Below are 24,001 nucleotides of genomic sequence, written 5' to 3'. Positions count from 1 at the left end.
CAGATAAATACCTTGCATTTACTAGCACTGCCACAAAAAGTTTGGGAGGCTTTCGAGTTTGTTTGAAATTTTTCATAAATGGAAAGGCATTTAAATGATTGTTTAAGCCACTGTTATATTCACAAAAGGGGATTTAAACACTTTAAAAAAGTGTTGGGTCACCACCATAATTAGTTATGGAATATTTTCCATACTTTGAACATTTTATTTTGCATGTCTGAGAAACTTGAATTTTGGATTTTAATTTGAATTAAGATTTGGATCAAGCGAGGATTAGCAACAACAATGTGATGACATGTCACCCTTAACAACGCAAGCGCTCATACATATGCACATACACTCACCCCTATGAATGCACATACGCACACCCTACCCTTATGAGCACATCCGAGAGACTAAGCCAGCATGTCATCTTGAAATTTACGAAATCACCATAGGCGTGAATGCACACACGCATACCCTATCCCTATGAGCACATCCGAGAGACTAAGCCGGCATGTCATCTTGAAATTTACAAAGTCACCATAGACACCTAATACGAGCACCAGGACTTGAACCATGATTGCTGGGGATACCACTGTTCCTCTAACCATCCAATCACAGGTTGGTTTGCCGAGTAGAGATGGTTTGCCAGCCTCTTGTGGCATAGGATTCAAGTGCGTGGCTTTCATTCTACCACCACCTACTAGTATAATGAATTTATTCGGAAACCGCTAGCCGGGGTTCATCCCAAATTTAAGGAACACATTCCAAGGAAGTGTGCGTCATATTATGGGCAATTTAAATTTCGAGTGCAATCATTGAGAGGCGGTAACATACATTAACTGGTTTTGCTGTTGCGTGCTGCAGCGAAAGCTGTCCATCCACCCCGAATTGGAGCAGCCGGAAAGCAACGTTCGACGGGTGTCGATGGGCAATGAAACAACGATCGACAATCATGTTTATTGACTATCTATAGTAAAACCACGCGCCGTATGGAACTTCGGTTCCAGGCTTCCAGGTTCTAGCACAACGTATTACACTACGTGCTTCCGAACGATGGCAACTGTGATCACAATCTTCACTGATAACATGAATCAAAGTATTGGGCCGAAAAGAGGAATAACAGGATATAGCACGGATCACTTCTTTATTCATCCACACTCTCTATGTAAGCTACTGCAGTTTACGTCACACAGCGAAGCAGGCATTCTCAGTGCCTATTTTATTTATTCCTCAACAATTTCCATGTCTGCGAGGTCAGCCGACGTGAACTCGCCCTCCGCCGAGAACAGCACGGTTTCAGCTCTGACGATCTTCTTCTGCGGAATCTGGCCGATCTTGCGCAGGTCGTCGTCGGCGAGCCACCAGTCGAAGATCCCGAGGTTCTCCTTGAGCCTCTCCTTGCTGAAGCTCTTGACGATCGGGGTCACCCCTTGCTCGTAGATCCACCTCAGCGCTACCTGAACGAGAAGAAAGAGGAATCGGTTAGTGCCATACGAACTGCATGCTCCATTGTTCCTAGCAGTTGCCAGGAGAAACGGGGCGTGTACCCTACCTGTGCGATGGTCTTTCCTCTAGCCCTGGCGATCTCCGCGAGCACCTCGGAGTCCAGCACGGCGTTTCCGTCGCCGTTCCAGTTCTGCCCTCCCAACGGCGAGTAGGCTGCCACGTGGATGCCCTTCTCGGCGCAGTACCCCCTCAGCTTCCTCTGCTGCCAGACCGGGTTCAGCTCCACCTGCACATCACACGCAGCTAGCGCTGAGTTCCAGTGAATATTCAGACAGTGCTACTCAGTAATCTCGTGGTATTATGTTCAGCAACCTGGTTGACTGCAGGATGGACGGTGGCAGCGGCGAGGAGCTTGTCGAGGTGGCTGGTGGTGAAGTTGCTGACGCCGATGGCCTTGGCGAGCCCGAGGCGGTGGCACTCCTCCATGGCCCGCCACACGCCCTCGAAGTCGAACGGGACGGCGTCCTCCCGCTTCACCGGGAACACCGTCGGCCCGGGCTTGAGGCTGATCGGCCAGTGGATCAGGTACAGGTCCACGTACTCCATCTGCAGGTTCCTGAAGAAACGAAGCACAAACACCGAGACGATCGATCAAGATCTACTGAAGTCAACGGGCAAAAGTAAGTCTAGATCGACCGAGCTTACTGGAGGCTCTCCCGGAGGGACGGGAGCACGAGGTGCGGGTGGCACTGCGTGCACCAGAGCTTGGACGTGACGAACACCTCCTCCCGGGACGCCAGGAGCCCGCGGCGCACCGCCTCCGCGAGGGCCTCGCCCAGGGGCCGCTCCGTCGCGTACATGGCGGCCGTGTCGAAGTGGCGGTAGCCCACCTCCACCGCCTCCAGCACGGCCTTCACGGTGGTCTCCGGCACCACCGGGAACGTGGCGGTGCCCATGCCGATCGCCGGCATGGGCCTCGCGCCGCCGGACCGCAGCGCCACCTCCGGCACCGCCGCTGTCGTCGAGGCCATGCGTCGTCTCTGCAGAGCGATTGAGCCTGTCTTGTCTTGTGGTTCAAGTACAGGACGAGCCACCGGCTTTTATACTGGCCCGAGTGACATAAGGACTTACGTAGCTGTTCGTCCGTTTTTCAAAGGCAGAGAGGTGGATTTTGGTTCTTCCGGCGGGCATGAATTGTTTCTGGAATGAAACAGGATCCTTGTGCGGCGGAGATAGTTGTGAACTACTCCTAAGCCACCACAACACCTGGACAATTGTTTTTTGAGAAGGTCATGGGCAAACTTTTTTTTTAACGTGTGTGAGTTTGCATCTCGTCCACACGCGTGGATCCGCGTCCGTTCTTGGGTGCATGAATTTTGGCATGTTTGTGGTGTCACGTAGGACTAGATTGGTGTGTGGGCGTTCATCCGATCGCCCACACGTCCGTTTCATCACACGGAGGGGCCGATGTGTGGGCGTTTAGCAGTTCGCCCACACGCCAGTTTTCACTCACCATAAGGGCTGGTGTGTGGGCATTTGCTATCTCGCCCACACGCCGGTCTTCTCTCCCACGCCCAAGCTGTCAGTTGCCATGCGTTTTGCAGTGTGCATGGCAACTGCCCTAGTGTGCTTGTAAGCAGATGGCAACTCTTTTTTTACCCGAACATGTCAGTTGCCATGTGTTTTGCAGGGTACACGGCAACTATCCTAGTGTGCTTGTAAGCAGATGGCAACTCTCTTTTTTACCCGAACATGTTGTTTTGCTATGTCTCTTTGTAGCGCTACACGACAAGTGCCTAGTGTTAGTAGATGGCAACTCTTAAGGTTTTCAAATCATGGCAACTGTAGTAAATTAGACCATGCATGGCAACTGCTTAGTGTTATTAGATGGCAACCTCTAAAGTTTTCAAATCATGACAACTATAGTAAATCAGACCATACATAGCAACAGCTGCAGTTGTCCAAAATGGCATCTGGCACTTGATCTGAGATGGCAACTGCAGTTGAGCAACCATGGCAACTGTAGTTCAGCGATATGGCAACTGCAGTTAAACGGACATTGAAGAGGGTCCGGACCATGGCAACTACGGGGACGCGTGGTGACTGTCACACGGGGCGTGCGGGACCGTGAGATAGGTGGCTAAGAGAGGTCATGTGGGCGTTATGCATTTTGCCCACACGTAGACGTGTGAGAGGAACCGCAAGGAAAAAAAGAAGCGTGTGGACATTGATTGTTTTGCTCATACGCCTACGTGTGGGTTAGTCCTCTTAGACATCACACAAAACATGTGAACAAATCCCTTAACGCCCACGCATGTGGCAGTTATCGTCATCTTTTTTTAGAAGATCATGGACAAAGCTGAGCTAGAGTAGTGCTAGACAATTTCTCTTACCATACGCTTCGTTCTCCGCCATACTTTCTTAGTAATTCTCAGGCCCAGTTCTTCCTCACACATATACAAAAAAAAGCTATGAGACCCACATGTCTGTCATACATGATACATCCATCTCCTAACCAGGACCCACCTCAGTTCTTGACTTGTCGCGCTCGCCACAAGAAATTTGGCTTGCCTGTGGGACAAGCAGGAGCCTTCTACTATCCATCCAAGCTTAAATTTCGTCGATTTTCTAGGAGCAACTAGTGCTAGTCTTTCTTTCTTCCTTATTCGCGAAAAGTCTTTCTTTCTTCCTGGAGAGAAGAGAAGATGATGCTGGCGCGAGACAAGGAAAGATCAGCCAACCGAAGATGTTGTGGCATGTGGCCAAGTCCATTTGTGACACAGTGAGTGACGACTGACGGCTACCCACAAGCACTGTAGGGAACCCGTCAGGATCATCACAATTGATGACGCCAAGCAGGACCTCATCCAGGTAGGTTACAGGTAGTAGCACCAGAAGCATCTCACCAAATCTTTGTAATTTGGAGTGCATAAATGGCGCATGCATCTTCACCAAATTACAGGTTTAAATGGCGCATGCATCTTCATAATTTGACATCTACGTTTCAACAACATCAACCTCTGAAAGATCGACGCCAGGGACACCTTCAGGGCAGAGGATCGCCAACACCGTGACCTTCTTGTACTGCGGTATCTGGGTAATCTTGAACCGGTCTTCGTCGGTCAGTTCCCAGTCAAAGATTTCGAGGTTCTCCTGAAGCCTCTCCTTTTTCATACTCTTGGCTACCATGCTCGCTCCTTGCTCGAAGATCCATCTCAGTGAGATCTGCAGGAAAATGGGAGTCAATTGCACTGCTAATATCGAGGTGCAATTTTTGCTTACTGTAATGCCATAGAGGGGACCCATACGCTGTAACATTCAGGTGCGATTGACTCAGCATTGCTTGCATTTAGGTTGTTCACAAAATTTGACAAATATTTGTTCACATTCTGCACTTATTAGTTCATAATCTAAACAAACCTCATTTCCAATCATGGATGATGCTAGAACCTTGCACGAATTGGTGACAAGGCAGATTCTGGTACATACCAAACAGTTCCTAAGATTGAAGCGATGATTAATACCTGAGCTATGGATTTTCCTCTAGCTTCGGCAATCTCTTTCAGAATTTCAGACTGTAGCACGGCATTGATTTTGGATGTCCTGCTTTGGCCTCCCAGGGGAGAATAAGCAGTCACATGAATTCCTTTCTCTTTGCAGAATTCAATCAGTTTTTTCTGCTGCCAAGCTGGATTCAACTCAACCTGAAAGGTTATCCCATGCATCAAAGAACAATGACAACAATTTAGGGTAGACCGGGGCAAGTTTTTACAGAAGGATTTTAAACTAAATCAGCTTCTACTTCTTCTTTGGTTCGTGAAATCATAGAATAGACAAGAGAAGGTTGCATCACCATTACTTGTACGATTGATCAACACAAACCTGATTCACTGCTGGGGGGATTTCTGCAATTGCAAGTAGCTCCTGCAATTTCTTCGTTGTGAAATTGCTAACACCAATCATTTTAGCAAGGCCAAGGCGATGACATTCCTCCATTGCCTGCCATACACCTTTCAAGTCCATCTGTACGATGTCTTCCCTTTTCATTGGGAAGTGTGGTTTGCTGGGCTTTACGCTCATAGGCCAGTGGACCAAGTACAAATCAACATATTCCATTTGAAGGTTTCTAGGCATGGCAAGACAAGCTTAGCACAGAAGTGGCAGAATACAGCTATAAGGGAAACAAGCTTCTGTACCAGTACAGTAATAGTCTTCGATTCTTGAAGCGAATGTCAAGTAAAGACTATACTACATAAGTTTTGATTGCGAACAAACTATATGACTAAATACTATAATTCATGTGTTGTCTGTCAGTTACCCAAGTTTATTTTTAAAATTGTCATTGGTACTCTTTTGTTGGTACATTTACATACACTCAATTAAAATCACACGGTGAGAAGAAAATGTGATGAAGGATCAAATCTCATATATGATTGTCCATTTTTATATAAAGTTATAGAGTAAGGTATGAAGTTGCAATCTGAATATATAACTAGATTCTGCATACTTGCATAGTTTCAAGGAAAAATAATAATTAACATTTGAAATGGTTATAAATCCCGCATAGGACATGTGATCTCCGATAGCATACATCTAATTCAGAGCTGATTTCATTTCACGTTGTCAACTGCTACTAGTTTTAAAATATAAAGTTAGTTTGCTTTTTGAAATTTCAATTTTGAATGGAAAGAGTTGTATGGTAAGCTTAATGATAATACTGGACAGACATGCCGTCTGAGAGTTCATTCTAGGTTGCTAGAAATTGCTATTGAATCTCAATTACCCCTCAAAGCAGCTGGACCAATAGCCAATTATCCTCATTTTGACCCAACTCTGGAGTCTGGACATAACTTACAAACTAGAAATTGCAGTTAAGTTTTACTCCCTCCATCCCAAAATGTAAGATGTTTTTTTTGATACTATGATAGTGTCAAAAACCGTCTTACATTTTGGGACGGAGGGAGTACTAAATTGCACAATGTCTATACTGAAACTGAATGATGTGTGGCCGTAAGTAACTGGGCTCTACAAAAAAAATTCAGGCGAGCAATAAGAATTAATAAAACTGAAAAGTAAAGTTCAACGAATGAACCCAAGACGGCTTAACTGCAAGCTTTCCTTGAGGGAAGGGAGCACGAGATCCGGGTGGCACTGCGTGCACCACACCTTGGTCGTCACGAACACCTCCTCGCGGGACGCTATGACCCCGCGCCGCGCCGCCTCCGCCACTGCCTCGCCGACGAGGTGCTCGGAGGGGTAAACCGAGGCCGTGTCGAGGTGGCGGTAGCCGAGCTCCAATGCGGCGAGCACGGCGTTCTTGACGTCCTCTGCCACGAACGGGAACGACGCCGTGCCGATCCCCAGGGCCGGCACCGGCCGGCCGCCGGAACCCGCCGGGAACTCCGGGATTTTGGAGGAGCGGCTGCTGCCGCTAGGCGACGCCATGACACTACGAGTGACTCCACGGGGTCTGGGCAGGATTCGGGCAGGGACGATGGTTGAATCCGAGCCCACGAATTTGGAACTTCTAGAGAAAGGGCTCAAGGGTTGATAGCTGCCCTGGAAGCGGGGGCTGTTTTTTTCTCTCTGTTTTTTCTTTTTTCTTTTTTACAAAGAATTTGGGGCTGCATAAAGCTAGGGTGATGCCCCTAAGGCCTTGTTCGGGAACCCACCCACTCCAAGAATCTCGGGAGCGAGGAAAGTGCAGCTCCATGATTTCCAACTACAGCTCCGCCCGCTCCGGGAGCTGAGTTGAGGAGCGGAGCGTTTCCGAACACTGCCTAAGTATGTAGGATCGGATGTAAAGAGAAATATGTTCGGAAGGTGCAACGAAAAGTGTGTTCTGGTGCATAAAGCTGCAAAAATTGGAGCGAAGAGTAGAGATGCATGGCATACGTGTGTTGGGAAGAAAAAAATCAATGTAGATGCCTCGTATTACATTTTCTCATGGGACATGTATATCCATATGACACTGTAGTTTATACTCTAAGAGCATCTTCAGCCATTCAGCCCCCAGGGCGCCGACAAAAAGCGGCCTGGGGGCGAACCGGTGCTAGATTGGCCCCTGGGGCGAACTAGCTTCCAGCCACGCCTCCAGGCGCCCCCAACCCGCTGCAAATTCAAACATAGTCATTCCCTATCACAAAATAGACGCCACAAATCCGGCGATCATGCGGCCACAGTTCGGCGATCGAATGAAAAGTTCGGCGTTCAAAAAGAAAGGGCACGCGTGCAGCGCATTAGACGACGAGGTCGGCCTCCGGCGTCGGCGGAGTCGGCGTGCGCGGGCTTGGCGGGGTCGGAGCTTCTTCTGTGTTGGGCGGCGTCGGCGTGGCTTCTGTGCTGGGCGGCATCGGCGTGGCTTCTGTACTGTGGGGACTCGTGGAGGCATCATCGCTCGGACTTGGCGGCGGCGGCGGCGCGGGCGTGGGAGTTGGCGGCGCCGTCGGCGGCAGCTGGTTCAGGATGAGACCATGCTCCGCCAAGTACCACGCCTTGACTGCCTCGTCGTTGCTCTGGAGCATGTCTGCCCCGCCCAGCAGGAAAGCCAGGTCGATGTTCCTCTTCTTCGCGGCGACGTTGGTCCGGAGTAGGTCGAGCTTGACGGCGCTGCTCGTCATCAACGCCGAGCACCGCGCCTCGGTCTTCTCTTCACACAGGACGGCCCGGGCCTGTCCATCGGTGAGGCAACGCTCGATGGACTCCTGCACCCGCGCGGTAGCCGCGTCGACGTGCTTCGCCTTCTTGGCCCCTTTGTTGCCATCCGGCCACCCCTCTGACGCGCCCGGCGTCGGTGCGTCCGGCTTGTAGGTCTCCTTGGCCTTGTCAAGGGTGCGCCGGACTTCCGCCCACTTCTCACACTTGTCAATGCGCTTGTAAACGTGGAGGTATTTGAACTCTTGGTTGCAGTTGCCTAGGCGATACAAGGCGAACATGCGCACCAGCTACGCGGAGGAACAAATAGTTGGCGGGCGTGCACGACGAATAGAAGCGGGAGACCGGCATGCCGTACCTGATCCTCGACGTTGGCGCCGCTCTCTGGGCGAGCCACGATCTCCTCGACGATCCCATGCCATTTGTTGCACGCCGCCTGGATGAGCCCCCAATGGTTCACCATTGCCTTCGCCCCGCGATGCATGTAGACGCCTTTAAAGTAGGGGTCGACGAGCTTGCGCTCGTTGAACTCGGCCTTGATGCGCTCCCAGTACGTCTCGATGCTCTGGTTCGTGCCGGTGGTCGGGTCGAGGAAGACGACTTTCCACACTTCGGCGAGGCATTCCTATTCCTTGGACGTTCACTTAATGCGCGGCTCGCCGGTCCTGGCCGCCCCCTTCTTCTTGCGCCTCCTCGCCGGAACAGTCGTCGGCTCCTCCTCCTCCTCCTCGTGCTCCTTCGGCTCCTCCTCGCCGTACTCGAGCTCGCCATCCATGCCGCCGCTGAGGTCCACCGTGTCGTCCTGGGTAGCGAACCCGGGGGACGTGGCGGCCGTGGCCGAACCTGCTGCGGTGATGTCGTCCATGTCGGCGAGGTGTGACGTGGAAGCTTGTGAGAAGGGCAGCGCACCACGGCGGAAAGGGGGCGTCGGGGAGCACGCGTAAGCCGGCGGTGAGTAGTTGTATGGAGGGTACTGCACGCCGGCGAAGGCGGGCGAGGGCGTGTGCTGGGTTGGGTGTCCATGGGGGAAGGTGACGTTGGGGTTGAACCCACCGTGCGTGTCCCCGTCGGCGTAGGCCGGCGACGGCGTGCATCCCCATGGTTGCGGCAACGACGAGAAGCCGGACGGAGAGCCGGCGCTTTGCTGGCTCCAGGGTACGTACTGGGCGTGGCCGCCTGGTAGATTCATCATCCCCAAGCGAGTCGCCTCGGCCTCGGCTTGGCCTGCCGCAACCGCAGCGGCACGCGCCGTGTTGTCACGGGCCTTCTTGGCGATTGCCCTATTCCGCCGGTCGGTGGTGACAGCCTCCCGTCGCTGAACTTCCGCCCTCCACTCGGCATTTGTCATGTCCGGTGGCTTGGACGGCGGCGCCCTCGGCTTCCTCTGCTTCGGCTAGGCGATGGAGGCGGTCGCGGTGGTCGCGGCGCGGGGGATCACGTACTTCTTCGACGACATGGCGGCGGCTGGGAGGCGAGCGGGAGGGAGATTGGCAGGAGGAAAGGAGAGAATGAGAGGGAAGTGGGGGGCGAGGACGGGAAGAAACGGCGGGAAGAGGCTCTCGACTCGCCGACAGAGCGGCCCCACACTCTTTTCACTTGTGCTGGCGCCCCCAGGCGCGCCCCAGCGCGCCGGGTTCGTCCTGGGTCCGCCGGCACCAGTTTTGGTGTGAGACGGCGAAAAAGGGGCTACTGGGGCGCGACTGGGCCGAATTTTGGGCGCCGGCACGGCAAAAACACCTGGGAAGGGCCTGTTGGGGCCGCGGCTGGAGATGCTCTAAGAGCCAATATAAAGGCATGTTGGGGAACGTAGTAATTTCAAAAAAGTTCCTACGCACACACAGGATCATGATGATGCATAGCAATGAGAGGGGAGAGTGTGTCCATGTATCCTTGTAGACCAAATGCGGAAGCGTTAGCATAACGCGGTTGATGTAGTCGTACGTCTTCACGATCCAACTGATCCAAGTACTAAACACACGGCACCTCCGAGTTCTGCACACGTTCAACTCGATGATGTCCCGTGAGCTCCGATCCAGCAAAGCTTCACAGGAGAGTTTCGTCAGGACGGCGGCATGGTGAAGATGATGATGATGCTACCGACGCAGGGCTTCGCCTAAGCACCGCTACGATATGATCGAGGTGGATTATGATGGAGGGGGCACCGCACACGGCTAAGAGATCAAAGATAAAATGTTGTGTCTCCAAGGGGTGCCCCCCTCCCCGTATATAAAGGAGTGGAGGAGGGGGAGGGCCGACCCTCTCTATGGCGCACCCTAGGGGAGTCCTACTCCCACCGGGAGTAGAATTCCCCCTTTTCTAGTAGAACTAAGAGCCCTTCCAAGTAGTAGGAGTAGGAGAGACGGAAAGGGAAAGAGAAGAGAAGGAAGGAGGGGGCGCCGCCCCTTCCCTTAGTCCAATTCGGACTAAGCATTGGGGGGGAGGGCAGCCTCTCCTCTCTCTTTCCCCTAAAGCCCAACAAGGCCCATATACTGTTGGGGAACGTAGTTATTTCAAAAAAAAATCCTACGCACACGCAAAATCATGGTGATGCATAGCAACGAGAGGGGAGAGTGTTGTCTACGTACCCCTCGTAGACTGGAAGCGGAAGCGTTAGCACAACGCGGTTGATGTAGTCGTACGTCTTCACGGCCCGACCGATCAAGCACCGAAACTACGGCACCTCCGAGTTCTAGCATACGTTCAGCTCGATGACGATCCCCGGACTCCGATCCAGCAAAGTGTCAGGGAAGAGTTCCGTCAGCATGACAGCGTGGTGACGATCTTGATGTTCTATCGTCGCAGGGCTTCGCCTAAGCACCGCTACAATATTATCGAGGATTATGGTGGAGGAGGGCACCGCACACGGCTAATAGATTTCAAGGATCAATTGTTGTGTCTATGGGGTGCCCCCTGGCCACGTATATAAAGGAGTGGAGGAGGTGGGAGAGGGCCGGTCCCTATGGCGCGCCCTGGAGGAGTCCTACTCCCACCGGGAGTAGGATTCCCCCCTTCCAAGTAGTAGGAGCAGGAGTCAAGGCAAGGGAAGGGAGAAGAGAAGGAAGGAGGGGGCGCAGCCCCTCCCCCAAGTCCAATTCGGACTAGGCCTTGGGGGGGCGCCCAACCTCTCTTCTCTCTTTCCCCTAAAGTCCAATAAGGCCCATATACTCCCCGGCGAATTTCCGTAATTCTCCGGTACTCCGAAAAATATCCGAATCACTCGGAACCTTTCCGATGTCCAAATATAGTCGTCCAATATATCAATCTTTACGTCTCGACCATTTCGAGACTCCTCGTCATGTCCCCGATCTCATCCGGGACTCCAAACTCCTTCGGTACATCAAAACTCATAAACTCATAATATAACTGTCATCGAAACCTTAAGCGTGCGGACCCTTCGGGTCGAGAACAATGTAGACATGACCGAGACACGTCTCTGGTCAATAACCAATAGCGGAACCTGGATGCTCATATTGGCTCCCACATATTCTACGAAGATCTTTATCGGTCAGACCGCATAACAACATACGTTGTTCCCTTTGTCATCGGTATGTTACTTGCCCGAGATTCGATCGTCGGTATCTCAATACCTAGTTCAATCTCGTTACCGACAAGTATCTTTACTCGTTCCATAATACATCATCCCGCAACTAACTTATTAGTTGCAATGCTTGCAAGGCTTATGTGATGTGCATTACCGAGAGGGCCCAGAGATACCTCTCCGACAATCGGAGTGACAAATCCTAATCTCGAAATACGCCAACCCAACAAGTACCTTCGGAGACACCTGTAGAGCACCTTTATAATCACCCAGTTACGTTGTGACGTTTGGTAGCACACAAAGTGTTCCTCCGGTAAACGGGAGTTGCATAATCTCATAGTCATAGGAACATGTATAAGTCATGAAGAAAGCAATAGCAACAAACTAAATGATCAAGTGCTAAGCTAACGAAATGGGTCAAGTCAATCACATCATTCTCCTAATGATGTGATCCTGTTAATCAAATGACAACTCATGACTATGGTTAGGAAACATAACCATCTTTGATCAACGAGCTAGTCAAGTAGAGACATACTAGTGACACTCTGTTTGTCTATGTATTCACACATGTATTATGTTTCCGGTTAATACAATTCTAGCATGAATAATAAACATTTATCATGATATAAGGAAATAAATAATGACTTTATTATTGCCTCTAGGGCATATTTCCTTCAGTCTCCCACTTGCACTAGAGTCAATAATCTAGTTCACATCGCCATGTGATTTAATACCAATAATTCACATCACCATGTGATTAACACCCATAGTTCACATCGACATGTGACCAACACCCAAAGGGTTTACTAGAGTCAATAATCTAGTTCACATCGCTATGTGATTAACACCCAAAGAGTACTAAGGTGTGATCATGTTTTGCTTGTGAGAGAAGTTTAGTCAACGGGTCTGCCACATTCAGATCCGTAAGTATTTTGCAAATTTCTATGTCAACAATGCTCTGCACGGAGCTACTCTAGCTAATTGCTCCCACTTTCAATATGTATCCAGATTGAGATTTAGAGTCATCTGGATCAGTGTCAAAATTTGCATCGACGTAACCCTTTACGACGAACCTTTTTGTCAACTCCATAATCGAGAAACATATCCTTATTCCACTAAGGATAATTTTGACCGCTGTCTAGTGATCTACTCCTAGATCACTATTGTACTCCCTTGCCAAAAAATAGTGTAGGGTATACAATAGATTTGGTACACAGCATGGCATACTTTATAGAACCTATGGCCAAGGCGTAGAGAATGACTTTCATTCTCTTTCTATCTTCTGCCGTGGTCGGGCTTTGAGTCTTACTCAATTTCACACCTTGTAACACAGGCAAGAACTCTTTCTTTGATTATTCCATTTTGAACTACTTCAAAATCTTGTCAAGGTATGTACTCATTGAAAAAACTTATCAAGCGTCTTGATCTATATCTATAGATCTTGATGCTCAATATGTAAGCAGCTTCACCGAGGTCTTTATTTGAAAAACTCCTTTCAAAAACTCCTTTATGCTTTCAAGAAAATTCTACATTATTTCCAATCAACGATATGTCATTCACATATATTTATCAGAAATGTTGTAGTGCTCCCACTCACTTTCTTGTAAATACAGGCTTCACCGCAAGTTTGTATAAAACCATATGCTTTGATCACTTTATCAAAGCATATATTCCAACTCCGAGATGCTTGCACCAGTCCATAGATGGATCGCTGGAGCTTGCTCACTTTGTTAGCACCTTTTAGGATCGACAAAACCTTCTGGTTGCATCATATACAACTCTTCTTTAAAAAATCCATGAAGGAATACAGTTTTGACATCCATTTGCCAGATTTCATAAAATGCGGCAACTGCTAACATGATTCGGACAGACTTTTAAGCATCGATACGAGTGAGAAAATCTCATCGTAGTCAACACTTTGAACTTGTCAAAAACATTTTGCAACAATTTGAGCTTTGTAGATAGTAACATTACTATCAGCGCCCGTCTTCCTCTTGAAGATCCATTTATTCTTGATGACTCACCAATCATCGGGCAAGTCAATCAAAGTCCATACTTTGTTCTCACACATGGATCCCATCTCAGATTACATGGCCTCAAGCCATTTCGCGGAATCTGGGCTCATCATCGCTTCCTCATAGTTCGTAGGTTTGTCATGGTCTAGTAACATGACTTCCAGAAAGGATTACTGTACCACTCTGGTGCGGACCATACTCTAGTTGTCCTACGAGGTTCGGTAGTAACTTGATCTGAAGTTTCATGATCATCATCATTAGCTTCCTTACTAATTGGTATAGAGATCACTAGAACTGATTTCTGTGATGAACTACTTTCCAATTCGGGAGAAGGTACAATTACCTCATCAAGTTCTACATTCCTCCCACTCACTTCTTTCGAGAGAAACTCCTTCTCTAGAAAGGATCCACATTTAGCAACAAAGATCTTGCCTTTGGATCTGTGATAGAAGGTGTGCCCAACAGTTTCCTTTGGGTATTCTATGAAGACACATTTCTCCGGTTTGGGTTTGAGCTTATCAGATTGAAACTTTTTCACATAAGCATCGCAGCCCCAAACTTTAAGAAACGACAGCTTAGGTTTCCAGCCAAACCATAGTTCATATGGTGTCGTCTCAACGGATTTAGATGGTGCCCTATTTAATGTGAATGCAGTTGTCTCTAATGCATAACCCCATCATGATAGTGATAAATCAGTAAGAGACATCATAGATTGCACCATATCTGATAAAGTACGGTTACGATGTTCAGACACACCATTACGCTGTGGTGTTCCAGGTGGCGTGAGTTGCGAAACTATTCCGCATTGTTTCAAATGAAGACCAAACTCGTAACTCAAATATTCTCCTCCACGATCATATCGTAGAAACTTTATTTTCTTGTTACGATGATTTTCCACTTCACTCTGAAATTGTTTGAACTTTTCAAATGTTTCAGATTTATGTTTCATCAAGAAGATATACCCATATCTTACTCAAATCATCTGTGAAGGTCAGAAAACAACGATACCTGCCACGAGCCTCAACACTCATCGGACTGCATACATCAGTATGTATTATTTCCAACAAGTCTGTTGCTCGCTCCATTGTTCCGGAGAACAGAGTTTTAGTCATCTTGCCCATAAGTCATGGTTCGCAAGCATCAACTGATTCATAATCAAGTGTTTCCAAAAGCCCATCAGCATGGATTTTCTTCATGCGCTTTAAACCAATATGACCTAAACGGCAGTGCCACAAATAAGTTGCACTATCATTATTAACTTTGCATCTTTTGGCTTCAATATTATGAATATGTGTATCACTACGATCGAGATTCAATAAACCATTCACCTTGGGTGTATGACCATTGAAGGTTTTATTCATGTAAACAGGACAACAATTATTCTCCGACTTTAAATGAATAACCATATTGCAATAAACATGATCAAATCATATTCATGCTTAACGCAAACACCAAATAACATTTATTTAGGTTCAACACTAATCCCGAAAGTAAAGGGAGTGCGCGATGATGATCATATCAATCTTGGAACTACTTCCAACACACATCGTTACTTCACCCTTAACTAGTCTCTATTCATTCTGCAACCCCCGTTTCAAGTTACTACTCTTAGCAACTGAACTAGTATCAAATACCTAGGGGTTGCTATAAACACTAGTAAAGTACACATCAATAACATGTATATCCAATATACCTTTATTCACCTTGCCATCCTTCTTATCCGCCAAATACTTGGGGCAGTTCCGCTTCCAGTGACCAGTTCCTTTGCAGTAGAAGCACTCAGTCTCAGGCTTAGGTCCAGACTTGGGTTTCTTCACTTGAGCAGCAACTTGCTTGTCGTTCTTCTTGAAGTTCCCCTTCTATCCCTTTTCCCTTTTCTTGAAACTAGTGGTCTTATTAACCATCAACACTTGATGCTCTTTCTTGATTTCTACCTTCGTCGATTTCAGCACCACAAAGAGCTTGGGGATCATTTCCATTATCCCTTGCATATTATAGTTCATCACGAAGTTCTAGTAACTTGGTGATAGTGACTAGAGAACTTTGTCATATTGGAAATATGATCTAGAGGCAATAATAAATTGGTTATTATTATATTATATTTCATTGTTCATGATAATCGTTTATTATCCATGCTATAATTGTATTGATAGGAAACTCAGATACATGTGTGGATACATAGACAACACCATGTCCCTAGTAAGCCTCTAGTTGACTAGCTCGTTGATCAATAGATGGTTACGGTTTCCTAACCATGGACATTGGATGTCATTGATAATGGGATCACATCATTAGGAGAATGATGTGATGGACAAGACCCAATCCTAAGCCTAGCACAAAGATTGTGTAGTTCGCATGCTAAAGCTTTTCTAATGTCAAGTATCATTTCCTTAGACCATGAGACGTAGGAGTGCTTTGGGTGTGCCAAACGTCACAACATAACTGGGTGGTTATAAAGGTACACTATAGGTATCTCCGAAAGTGTCTGTTGGGTTGGCACGAATCGAGACTGGGATTTGTCACTCCGTGTAAACGGAGAGGTATCTCTGGGCCCACTCGGTAGGACATCATCATAATGTGCACAATGTGACCAAGGAGTTGATCACGGGATGATGTGTTACGGAACGAGTAAAGAGACTTGCCGGTAACGAGATTGAACAAGGTATGGGGATACCGATGATCGAATCTCGGGCAAGTATCGTACAGCTAGACAAAGGGAATTGTATACGGGATTGATTGAATCCTTGGCATCGTGGTTCATCCGATGAGATCATCGTGGAGCATGTGGGAACCAACATGGGTATCCAGATCCCGCTGTTGGTTATTGACCGGAGAGTTGTCTCGGCCATGTCTGCATGACTCCCGAGCCCGTAGGGTCTACACACTTAAGGTTCGATGACGCTAGGGTTATAGGGAAAGTATGTACGCGGTTACCGAATGTTGTTCGGAGTCCTGGATGAGATCCCGGACATCACGAGGAGTTCCAGAATGGTCCGGAGGTAAAGATTGATATATAGGAAGTATGGTTTTGGCCACTGGAAGTGTTCCAGGCATCACCGCTAGTGTACCGGGACCACCGGAGGGGTCCGGGGGTCCACCGGGAGGGGCCACCAGCCCCGGAGGCCTACATGGGCCAATAGCGGGAAGGGACCAGCCCCTAGGTGTGCTGGGACGCCTCCCACCAAGGCCTAAGGCGCCTCCTAGAGGGAAGGGGGGAAAACCCTAGGGCAAATGGGCCCTAAGGCCCACCCCAGGTGCGCCTCCCCCTCTCCCCCTTGTGGCCGCCACCCTAGATGGGATCTAGGGCTGCCGCACCCCTTGGGGTGGGAACCCTAGGTGGGGGCGCAGCCCTCCCTCTCCCCCTGTATATAGTGGAGGCAAAGGGGTAGCCCAACACACGATTCGATCTCCCTGTGGGTGCAGCCCTACCCCTCTCCCTCCTCGTCTCTCGTAGTGCTTGGCGAAGCCCTGCTGGAGTCCCGCGCTCCTCCACCACCACCACACCGTCGTGCTGCTGCTGGACGGAGTCTTCCCCAACCTCTCCTTCTCCCCTTGCTGGATCAAGGCGTAGGAGACGTCACCGGGCTGCACGAGTGTTGAACGCGGAGGCACCGTGGTTCGGCGCTTAGATCGGAATCAACCGCGATCTGAATCGCTACGAGTATGACTCCTTCATCCGCGTTCTTGCAATGCTTCGCTTAGAGATCTACAAGGGTATGTAGATGCACTCCCCTTCCCCTCGTTGCTAGATTACTCCATAGATTGATCTTGGTGATGCGTAGAAAATTTTAAATTTCTGCTACGATCCCCAACATGTCAATCACTATCTTATCTGGAAGATTAACTCCCACTTGATTCAAGTGATTGTAGTACTCAGACAATATGAGCACATGCTTACTGGTTGAGCTATTCTCCTCCATCTTGTAGGCAAAGTAATGTCAAAGGTCTCATACCTCTCGACACGGGCATGAGTATGAAATACCAATTTCAACTCTTGGAACATCTTATATGCTCTGTGGTGTTCAGAACATTTTTGAAGTCCCGGTTCTAAGCCGTAAAGCATGGTGCTCTAAACTATCAAGTAGTTATCATACCGAGCTTTTGTCAAAACATTCAAAACGTCTGCATCTGCTCCTGCAATAGTTCTGTCACCTAGCGGTGCATCAGGGACATAATACTTCTGTGCAGGAATGAGGATAATCCTCAGATCACGGAGCTAGTCCGCTTCTTTGCTACTAACATCTTTCAACTTATTTTTCTCTAGGAACATATCAAAAATAAAACAGGGGAGCTAAACACGAGCTATTGATCTACAGCATAGATATGCTAATACTACCAGGACTAAGTTCATGATAAATTAAAGTTCAATTAATCATATTACTTAAGAACTCCCACTTAGATAGACATCCCTCTAATCATCTAAGTGATCACGTGATCCAAATCAACTAAACCATGTCCGATCATCACATGAGATGGAGTAGTTTTCGATGGTGAACATCACTATGTTGATCATATCTACTATATGATTCACGCTCGACCTTTCGGTCTCAGTGTTCCGAGTCCATATCTGCATATGCTAGGCTCGTCAAGTTTAACCCAAGTATTCTGCGTGTGCAAAACTGGCTTCCACCCGTTGTAGATGAACGTAGAGCTTATCACACCCGATCATCACGTGGTGTCTCGGCACGAAGAACTTTGGCAACGGTGCATACTCAGGGAGAACACTTTTATCTTGAAATTTAGTGAGAGATCATCTTATAATGCTACCATCAAACAAAGCAGAATAAGATGCATAAAGGATAAACATCACATGCAATCAATATAAGTGATATGATATGGCCATCATCATCTTGTGCTTGTGATCTCCATCTCCGAAGCACCGTCATGATCACCATCGTCACCGGCGCGACACCTTGATCTCCATCGTAGCATCGTTGTCATCTCACCAACTATTGCTTCTACAACTATCGCTACCATTTGGTGATAAAGTAAAGCAATTACAGGGCGATTGCATTGCATACAATAAAGCGACAACCATATGGCTCCTGCCAGTTGCCGATAACTCGGTTACAAAACATGATCATCTCATACAACAAAATATAGCATCATGTCTTGACCATATCACATCACAACAAGCCCTGCAAAAACAAGTTAGACGTCCTCTAATTTGTTGTTGCAAGTTTTACATGGCTGCTACGGGCTGAGCAAGAACTGTTCTTACCTACGCATCAAAACCACAATGATAGTTCGTCAAGTTAGTGTTGTTTTAACCTTCTCAAGGACCGGGCATAGCCACACTCGGTTCAACTAAAGTTGGAGAAACTGACACCTGCCAGCCACCTGTGTGCAAAGCACGTCGGTAGAACCAGTCTCGCGTAAGCGTACGCGTAATGTCGATCCGGGCCGCTTCATCCAACAATACCTCCGAACCAAAGTATGACATGCTGGTAAGCAGTATGACTTGTATCGCCCACAACTCACTTGTGTTCTACTCGTGCATATAACATCTACGCATAAACCTGGCTCGGATGCCATTGTTGGGGAACATAGTAATTTCAAAAAAATTCCTATGCACACACAGGATCATGGTGATGCATAGCAATGAGAGGGGAGAGTGTGTCCACGTACCCTCGTAGACCGAATGCGGAAGCGTTAGCACAACGCGGTTGATGTAGTCGTACGTCTTCACGATCCGACCAATCCAAGTACCGAACGCATGGCACCTCCGAGTTCTGCACACGTTCAACTCAATGACGTCCCACAAGCTCCGATCTAGCAAAACTTCACATGAGAGTTTCGTCAGCACGACGGCGTGGTGACACTGATGATGATGCTACCGACGCAGGGCTTCGCCTAAGCACCACTACGATATGATCGAGGTGGATTATGGTGGAGGGGGGCACCGCACACGGCTAATAGATCAAAGATCAATTGTTGTGTCTCCAAGGGGTGCCCCCCTCCCCGTATATAAAGGAGTGGAGGAGGGGGAGGGCCGACCCTCTCTATGGCGCGCCCTAGGGGAGTCCTACTCCCACCGGGAGTAGGATTCCCCCTTTCCTAGTAGAACTAGGAGCCCTTCCAAGTAGTAGGAGTAGGAGAGAAGGAAGGGAAAGAGAAGAGAAGGAAGGAGCGGGCGTCGCCCCTCCCCTTAGTCCAATTCGGACTAAGCATTGCGGGGGCATGCAGCCTCTCCTCTCTCTTTCCCCTAAAGCCCAATAAGGCCCATATACTCCCCGACGAATTCCCGTAATTCTCCGGTACTCCGAAAAATACCCGAATCACTCGGAACCTTTCTGATGTTCGAATATAGTCGTCCAATATATCGATATTTATGTCTCGGCCATTTTGAGACTCCTTATCGTGTCCCCGATCTCATACGGGACTCCGAACTACCTTCGGTACATCAAAACACATAAACTCATAATACAAATCGTCACCGAACATTAAGCGTGCGGACCCTATGGGTTCGAGAACTATGTAGACATGACCAAGACATGTCTCCAATCAATAACCAATTGCGGAACCTGGATGCTCACATTGGCTCCTACATATTCTACGAAGATCTTTATCGGTCAAACCGCATAACAACATACGTTGTTCCCTTTGTCATCGGTATGTTACTTGCCCGAGATTCGATCGTCGGTATCTCAATACCTAGTTCAATCTCGTTACCGGCAAGTCTCTTTACTCGTTCCGTAATGCATCATCCCGCAACTAACTCATTAGTCACATTGCTTGCAAGGCTTATAGTGATGTGCATTACTGAGAGGGCCCAGAGATACCTCTCCGACAATCGGAGTGACCAATCCTAATCTCGAAATACGCCAACTCAACAAGTACCTTCGGAGACACCTGTAGAGCACCTTTATAATCACCCAGTTACGTTGTGACATTTGGTAGCACACAAAGTGTTCCTCCGGTAAACGGGATTTGCATAATCTCATAGTCATAGGGACATGTATAAGTCATGAAGAAAGTAGTAGCAACAAACTAAACGATCAAGTGCTAAGCTAACGGAATGGGTCAAGTCAATCACATCATTCTCCTAATGATGTGATACCATTAATCAAATGACAACTCATGTCTATGTCTAGGAAACATAACCATCTTTGATCAACGAGCTAGTTAAGTAGAGGCATACTAGTTACACTCTGTTTGTCTATGTATTCACACATGTATCATGTTTCCGGTTAATACAATTCTAGCATGAATAATAAACATTTATCATGATATAAGGAAATAAATAATAACTTTATTATTGCCTCTAGGGCATATTTCCTTCAAGGCCGAGTTGTAGCACCTCTACACATTCCATGAAAAGCAAACATGTAACATTCAGTTTGATTGTGTGCAGATTTGTGCAAACGTCTACCCATCGTATGATATTAGGTTTTTTAATTTGTTGTCAAAGGGCTTTCTTTTCTGTAATTTTGATTTTTGTTAGGGTTTCTGTCCTACTTAGAGAGGCGAGGCGGCGACGGCTCTATGAATATATGGAATATCCACGCCTAGCCCATGTCCCGATGGTGCTTCCAGCGTCGTCAAAGGGCGTGTGGAGGTTTGTGTCCGACGGATCTCGCGAGATTCAGTCGTTGTTTGTCTTTAGTGGATTCGTAGGGCTTCGCTCATTTGCGTTCATGTGTCTATAGTAGGTTGGTCCTTTTAATCTACGCTTTTTTTCATCGATGACGGTTGTTGTTCTACTGCGTTGGTCATGTAGGCCCGTAGCACGACGATTTTACAATGGTCTAATATAATAAGGTTTGCCCGGCTCCGGTAAGGGAGGGGTGATGATGAAGGCGCTTCTTCGGCTAGCTCCAGTGCTTGTACTCGTCGCTATATGGTGTATTGACCTGGATGTAATTTTTTTACTTCTGGTGTTTCTTTGTACTACCTGACACTTGATAAATAAATCAGAAGTATTTTCCATAAAAAGGGAAGGAATACAACCTGTTGGATTCCATGTATTATGTGAAAGGTGAAGGTGAGGGATTGTAGGGGCTTGCTCTTATTGATAACAATGCTAAGGTGACCGACATGATTACAAAATATGAAAGTACCAAGAAATTGGTACTAACTGTGGTGAGGAATAAGGGGCGGTATGCAATTGTTTTGTCATCAATGAAAAGCAAAAAAATTAGAGAAATGCATGGCTAATTATGTTACATTTCATGGATGCTTTCACACAGATTGACACTCCCAAGGGTTATTTTTTTTGTAAATCAAGTAGGAGTGGTACATAAAACATATGACGAGTTTGCTCCCAACGGAGTGTCCACTATGAATCACTTTGGATGTATCACACAAGCCCTAAAGAGACTAATTTTGAGTTTGCAGCTAGAAATGGTAGTGAGAAGGTCATGCCTAAAAAGAGTAGGATGAGCAGGGCGTTGCTTACTAGTTTCGGAGGAAAGTGTGCACTGCCAAAACTAACACATACAAGTTGATGAAAAATCTCTATCGGAAGAACAAGAGTAGGAACAGGAGGAAGGGTCATCTGATGATATATTAAGTGATAGTTTCTACTATATATGAAGGTTGACCCAAAAAATGCAAATTTGAGGCTGAAAGAGGATGAAGAATGGAAGAAAATATTTGTCGATATCAGGAGGAAGAGGAATGACCCAGCACATGCAGAGGAGATGAAACAGGAAGATGATGATGAATTGACCAACACAGTTGTAGAGATGAAGAGGAAGATGAAGAGGAATGACTCATTTCTACACATGGAGGGCGAGACAGATGTGGACGACATCTACGACACTCAGTCATATGGTCAAGAAATTTATGTTGAAGAGCTTGTCAAGAAGAAAGCAAAGAGGCAGAGCCCAACAATGAGATCACAGTCTTAGTTAGAAATGAAGTTTGTGAGACTAGTCTCCTTCTGATTATGAGGAGGGTCTAGATTCTATTAAATATGAAGATGATGATGGAAATGAGCCCTCATCATTTGTATTGCCTAAAAGAAGAAAGGGCGGGGCAACGAAAATGAAAAAGAGGGTTTGGTATGATGAGGAAAAGGAAAATGTGGAGCAACAATTCATGTTGAAGCTCTATTTCAGAGATGGCTATCAGTTCAGAGAGGCACTATCTAGAATGCACATTGTGCAAAGCAGGAATTCCCATTGTCATAGAAGCTACAGACACATCGTAATAGTAGACTATAACGAGAACAATAAATTTGGTTGTCCTTGTTATAATATAGCCTCTAAGTTAAAGCAAGAGATGAAGGAAATATGCCCTAGAGGCAATAATAAAGTTGTTATTTTATATTTCCTTATTCATGATAAAGGTTTATTATTCATGCTAGAATTGTATTGATCGGAAACATAAATACATGTGTGAATACATAAACAAATACCGTGTCCCTAGTAAGCGTCTACTAGACTAGCTCATTGATCAATGATGGTTAAGGTTCCTAACCATATACATGTGTTGTCATTTGATAACGGGATCACATCATTAGAAGAATGATGTGATGGACAAGACCCATCCGTTAGCTTAGTGATACGTCTCCAACGTATCTATAATTTATGAAGTATTCATGCCATGTTTACAAAATTTTATATGGTTTTGGTATGATTTGCATGGAACTAACCCGGACTGACGCTGTTTTCAGTAGAACTACCGTGGTGTTGTTTTTTGTGTAGAAATGAAAGTTCTCCAAATGAGCTGAAACTTTTTGACGATTTTTTGGGAACAAAAGAGACCCTCGAAGTTTCGTGGGAGGGCCAGAAGAGCCACGAGGAGGGAACAACCCACCAGGGCGCACCTGGTGGGCCTGGCTTGCCTCGGTGGGTTGTGCTCACCTCGAGGCCCATCTTCGCGTGAAAACAACGCCAAAAAATCCTATAAATAGAGAAAGCATCAGAAATAACCCTAGATCAGAAGTTCCGCCGCCGCAAGGCTCTGTAGCCATCTAGAACCAATCTAGACCTTGTTCCGGCACCCTGCCGGAGGGGGGAATCATCCCCGGTGGCCATCTTCATCATCCCGGCGGCCACCACGATGAGGAGGGAGTAGTCCACCCTCGGGGCTAAGGGTTTGTACCAGTAGCTATGTGTTTAATCTCTCTCTCTCTCTCTCTCTCTCGTATTCTTGAGATGTTATGATCTTGATGTATCGCAGGCTTTGTTAATATAGTCGGATCATATGGTGTTTTCCCCTCTCTATCTTGTTGTGATGAATTGATTTTTTCCCTTTGAGATTTCGTTGTTATCGGATTGAATACTTTTATGGATTTGATAGCACTTGATATATGTCTTGGATTGAGTACTCGTGGTGACAATGGGGTATCATATTGATTCACTTGATATATATTTTGGCACTCAACTCACGGATTCCCGAGGTGACATTGGGGTAA

At 47.2% G+C, this 24,001-nt stretch overlaps 1 pseudogene; it reads right to left on the bottom strand.

The window, feature by feature from the left end:
* Positions 1 to 1,048: 1,048 nt before the first annotated feature.
* Positions 1,049 to 7,003, bottom strand: LOC119355281 (annotated as a pseudogene).
* Between the last annotated feature and the right edge of the window lie 16,998 nt (positions 7,004 to 24,001).

Source organism: Triticum dicoccoides, chromosome 2A (genome assembly GCF_002162155.2).
Source record: "Triticum dicoccoides isolate Atlit2015 ecotype Zavitan chromosome 2A, WEW_v2.0, whole genome shotgun sequence".
In the NCBI taxonomy this organism is placed as follows: Eukaryota; Viridiplantae; Streptophyta; class Magnoliopsida; order Poales; family Poaceae; genus Triticum; species Triticum dicoccoides.
Note: the sequence above shows the minus strand (reverse complement) of the source record. Positions and strands in the feature narration are given on the sequence as shown.